Genomic DNA, 6,092 nt, shown 5'->3' with positions numbered 1-6,092 from the left:
ATGGTTGGGACTTTGAGGATGACGGGATCTGTTGCTGGTTGCTTCTGCTTATAAGCTTGTTGTTCTGCAGAGGCAACAAAATTATGAGCAAGGCCTTTGGATAATGACTTCTCATAGGCAGCTTTGGTTAAGAAAGGGGCACTGCCCTTGTCTTCCAAACCATGGACGTCATCCTCTTCTTAAAATTGCTCTTCTTCCATTACTATGTTCTGAAGAAGGGTCTTCACCCTTTGGTATTTGTTTGCATCTTTTTTTCTTTGTGAAATCTGCAACTGCTCCTTTTCTCCTCGATGGGGATTTGGATTTGGAAGAGCGAATGCATAAGGAGCTTGTCCCTTTCCTGAATGCTGCTCAAATCTTAATTTGGAAACTTCAAAGGCCAATGACTCAATCATCCTGGCCATTTTGTCGATCTTGGGATGTAAGGATGATGAGAGCTCACCCCTCTGTCTTCTTCTATCATCATTACCTTCGAGCTTATCTGCAGCCATGATGTTTGATTCTACTTCCAGGGCTGCATCTTGCATATCAACCAAAGAAGCACATCTTCTCTCCCTTAGTAGTAAACAAAAACGAGAATCGAAGGCATTGGCATAAGTAAGCTTAGCAGAAGTAGGGGTGGGTTTCACTTCAACTGGTATTCTGCTGTACATGCGGTTAAATCTCTTGTTGAAATCAGACAACAACTCACCATTTTCCCTCTACAAGTTCCCAAATTCAGTATGATAATAGAGCAGGTCTTTCTTATCCCCCCAATGCTTTAGGAACACATCATCTAAGGCCTCAATGTCTGCTATAGACCTAGGGGTTAATTCTCTGAACCATTTTCTAGCCTCTCCATCTAGGCTTTGGACAAATACCCTCATCCACACATCATCTTCACTGATATCTAGATTATCAGCATAACTATAAAAAGACTCAAGGTGTTCTTCAGCCGTTACTCCCTCTGTACCAGTGAACTTAGGCATATATTTCTAATACTCTCTTGCAGGCATGGCATTCAAAGGAACAGGCAAGACCAGGGGTCCATACCTAGTAGCTATGATTCTTTCCATCTTCGTGGGTGCCTGTTGGCCTGCCATGACTGGGATGGGTGGGAGGATACTGGCAGTTTGAACAGTAGGGGGTAGTGAAATGGATGACAGAGAGAAAGGAATATGATGGACTGTATGGGATACTTTCTTTGGACTGAGATCCAAATGGGAACTGACTGAACAAGGATCTTTATGAATCTCTGAAGGTATTTCTTCACTAACAATGCTAGGCTCTAAATCTTGAAACTGTTTATCCTCAACTATAATCTTCTCTTTCAGAGATACATAAGATTTCTTAGACTTACCTGATCCTGATGCTCCTTTATGTGATGTTTTTCTCTGTTTAACAATCTTCTCAGGGTCCAGCACTGGGTCAGCTGGTGATTTCTAAGGATTTCTCCGGGTATGCCTCACACACTGAGCTAGAACTGAAATGTGGAGTCGCCACTAGGTTGGTTCTCCAGTAGAATCACCAGATAGATGATTACAACCTGAAATGTGTCCACACCTTGTCTATCATCAAAGCGTGGAACTATGTCGTTTTCCCAGGGAAGTTGAGCTTCAATCTCCTCTCCCCAGCAATGGTGCCAATTAATGTTATCTCCCCAAGAAACTCTCCTAGGTTGTAGCTCAGAGATGCTCGCGAACATTACAAATTCAACTTATTGTTGCAAATGGATGAATGGAAGGAATGATGCTTGTTCAAGCCAAATAACCACTTCTACTATGCTTAACTCCAGACATGCATGAACACCCCTAGACTACAAGGCTTTAGACCACCAATTACTCACGGTTCAGAGATTGGGTGAATATGAAGAATACTGACCACACCAGCAGATGCACAAGACCTTGTGATGGCCGGATGCAACCAGTAAATAGGTCTGCAAATCTAATTCCCTAATGTACAGACAGGATGATAGCTCTTTGTCACTAAGTGAAAAGAAACCTGAATAGCACATTTACTGATACATGCAAGATTTTAACAGAGAGGTAGGATGACAGCTCCTCTAATGCTAAACATCAAGAGTTCAGGAAAACTGCATATCAGGCACATCGTAGAAAAAAATAGAAATGGAAAGTGAGCAATTAACAACAAAAGAAGCTTGTATTGGCTAAAAATGAAGACGAGACGTTGCAAGTATCAAAGTAGTTACAGTTTCCAGAAGTTGAACCTTGCATCAAAACAACAACCATCAACCTTGATTACATATTGTTTCTGGGTATATATAGAGTTTCATTACAAAGGCACTCGGCCATTCTAAGTATGGAGGGGTCATAATTAACCACCAACCGCTTTAACTGCCTGATGGAGTCTAAGTGCGATTACTTGCTGTAGTGGATGAATTTGATCTTCTCGGGTGCTCTGCTATCCTCTCAGGTGGCTGGAGTGTCGTATGGGATGAAGTCCCATAACTGTTAAATGCATTTGCCTGTTCATGCTCTGTCCTTTTCCTTCTTGGCCATACTGTCTGTTGAATGTGGTTGTTGAGGAGGAAATGCACCTAGTACTCGTAGACTCGTCACCTTCGTCCTTCAGGAGCATAGAACAATTAAGAGACGCAGACTGCACAGCAGGTGGACGAGTAGGAGGAAGGAGAAGGGTCGGTCGTTGGATCAAGAGGATAGATGGTGGAGATGGCTTGGCGAGGGATATTAGAAGAAGTGGGAGTGGAATGAGTGTGGGCCATTAGATCTTGGCGGAGCTGATCGAACAACGGAGGGATGATCGGGCGATTCACTTTATCAGACACGACAGGAGTCGTCAAATCGGGTTTTTGGATCTTGGGCCTTTACGTATGGCGACGTGCGATTGCGATTAGATCGCATCACAATATCGCATCGGTGGAAGCAGAGGGGCGTGGCTTTATACATACCCGGATGCGATTTGCAATCAGATTGCATCGCAATATCGTATTGGCAGAGGCCAAGGGGCGTGGCCTTGATACACACATGGATGCGATTTGCGATAGCGATTAAAGCGGGATCCGATATAACAATTAATTGTTTTTTTAGGACCGATGAAAGGAAAATGAGCGGTGCAAGGGAAGGAGAAAGTGACCATTATGAGTCTCTTTGGATGTGACCATGGACCAAGCTCACTTCCAGCCTTTAGAAATCAAAGATATGTAGTAGAGCTAACAACCACCACTATCCACCTGGATGAAGAAGGGCACTTGTCTGTGGAGTGGTTTTCCTCAGAGACCAAGGAGATTTCTATAAGGTTTAATGGACATTCATTCCTAGGGTGCCTCCTTGTGCATCTAGGGTAGAAGATGGCTAATTCTCTCTCTGCTTCCTCCTGATTTCTCTTGATGTGCATAGTGTCCATCTATAGGGAAAGGGTTTGTAGCATTTCACTCTTGAAATCTTCCAACATATTTCCAATTTCACCTTTTATAGATGTGTTGGAAGAGGATGAGTTGGCCAATAGTTGACTACCCCTACCCTTTTTCCTAGCTGTCCTAGCATTGTTCTTAAAGATAATCTTGATATCTTCATAGGGTAGTTGGTAGATGTCCCCTCCTGCTAGTAGTTTTAGGGTATCCAAAATATCTTCCCTGACCCCCCTGAGTAGGACTAGTTTCAGTGACTCAGGATCAAGTGTGCACCTGGCCCTTTTGTAGCTAAGCTATAATCTTTCCTCATAAACCTCTAAGGACTCATCATTCCCTAAGGTCATTCTAAAAAAAAAAATCTTTAGTATATTTAGACCTACAGTAGTGCCGATACTTGTTATTGAAGGCTTACTGCATCTGAGCCTAGGTGGTGATGCTATCCCTAGGTAAACCCATGAACTAGCACAAAGTTGCATCCTTGAGAGTGGATGGGAATAATTTCAACTTTTGATCATCAATGGTGTAATCATAAGTTCTGAATATGACAGCGAAATCAAGCAAGAAAGTATCTGGATCTTCTGAGGTCAGGCTATGGAAATGAGGAAGAGTATAGGGGCTTATGTTCTTCATCTTGGCATCCCCATTGGTTTCTCTGATGGGAAAATCACCCTCAACTCTTTCTCTATCTCCTCTGTCATTTCTATTTTCAGCCATTAGTTCAGTTGGAATGGGTTCTCCTTCTTCTTCTCCCCCTGTAGGTTCTTCAAAAATCTCTAGTTGCTCGCCTAAGTGGTCCTCCAATTCATAGCCAGCGAAGAAGAGGGAAGGATTTCTCTTTGAAGTGGTGGGGGTATTTGGTAGAAATTTTCCTAAGTTATCCCTATTCCTACGAGGCATGAAAGAAGTGTTTTTTTGTTTTGTTTTGTTTTTCAAGATTTAAGACTAATAGTAGAATTGAAATAACAAATTGAATGGAAACTAACTACTGAATGAAAATTTTCATTTGTAGAATCGAAAGGAAAGCAAACCAACTTACAATTACTTTTGAAAAAAAAAATGAAGCTAATAGCAGAACGAAAGAGATAAGAAATGGAAGAAAGAAAGAAGAAATCACATCTACTCAGACACCTCCCTGACAATGGCGCCAAAAAGTGATGAGCACCAGTATTGCGGCAAGAATGTTGCAACTCTTGGGGCTACCAACTTTACTTTATCAATCGGGGTTCGAACAAACTTGGAGGTGACAGTGTTGTATACACAAGTAGATGAAATGGGTCCACTCTTTGTCACTGTTGAGCTAATGATAGACCACCAAGGTTTCTCCAACCAACCTTCTATTAATTTAGAAAAAGTTTGATTACAAATGGAGAAAGGGGAATTCTACCCTAATTGAGAGAATTGAAAGATTGTCTACTGCAGTAATGAAAGACTGAAATAAATGCTTTAAACACATCACTCATCTGATTATTTGTTATGAGATATTGCTTCAGAAGAATTCTAAGATAACATGTGTGTAATCCTAGCTATCTTAGGCATGAAATCTGAGATAATCAAACACTTTACTGTTGTGCACATGAATGAATACAATAACCTTTTTTCCTTTTTGTCCTTTTTGTGAAAATATGAACGCTAAATCTTCATGGTGGTATGGCAGGCAGGTTAGAGATGGTTGTGAAAGGTTAGATGGATTGGGAGGCAAGTAGGGGTCTTCTCCTAACTTTTTGGATGATTTTCCACAAATCGGCCTCAAAACAGGCCACTACAGGTCGTCCTACAGGATGTCCTAATGCACCTACAAGATGTCCTAATGCTCCTACAAGATCCCCTATATTCCTACAAGATCCAACCGAAAGAATAAGGAGTGGTTTGGAAGGTGGTATAGGGCTTAGGGAAGGTGAATGATGGAAGAACTAAGGCAAGGGAGTGGCTAGGACCTCTTCAGAACTCAAACCAAATTTTGTGAGATGGTTGGATTTGCTCAACAAACACAGAAAGTTGTTCTTATGGAATGATAAATTGGTCGATGGACTTAGTGGATTTCTCTAATCATGGATGGATGAGGTTATGCTAGGGTTGTTGACATGAGATCTTATTGCACTATTGAAACTCCTACAGTACACACATCACTGGCATTTACCCATGAATTATGTCAAACAAAAAATATTTCCAATTAACATAAGAAAACACAATTCCATTATTTAATTGCCTAGTTCATGCATCGAAATAATTGCATAATTTTGTGAAATACCACGAGATCTAATACAAATATGGAGATATCAGAGATAGCAACTGAAACCTATTCTTGAAAACTAAAAAGATGCTGGCCTAATTAGCAGAAAACCCTAAATTCCATAAGAAATCAGAATTCTGTCTTTTTGGGGCTGAATAGGATTTTTTCCTCAAACCATGGTCCCTGAAGGAAGGAGTGAGTCCAAATCCACCTGCTATCAACCTTTTTGGTATTCCTTTATATCTCTAAATCCACTTCTAAATCTATGTGCAAATGAAAGCAAACTAATCAAATTCACCACTACTTGCAATGAAACAATGCCAAAATCAATTCAACAATTAATCTATGAAATAACCTAAGCATACAAGTACAATAAGAGGAACCTTTTCTGCTAGGTTTGGGCCCTAACCCAAGAGCTTCAACCCTCTGAGTCAACTCAGTGCTGGATCAAGGAAATGCTCATTCTCATTATCATATCAAAAAATTACATAG

Source organism: Pinus tabuliformis, chromosome 2_2 (genome assembly GCF_031772625.1).
Source record: "Pinus tabuliformis cultivar Carrire ecotype Pingquan chromosome 2_2, CPIR1, whole genome shotgun sequence".
Classification (NCBI taxonomy): domain Eukaryota; kingdom Viridiplantae; phylum Streptophyta; class Pinopsida; order Pinales; family Pinaceae; genus Pinus; species Pinus tabuliformis.
This window is presented reverse-complemented; position numbering follows the sequence as displayed.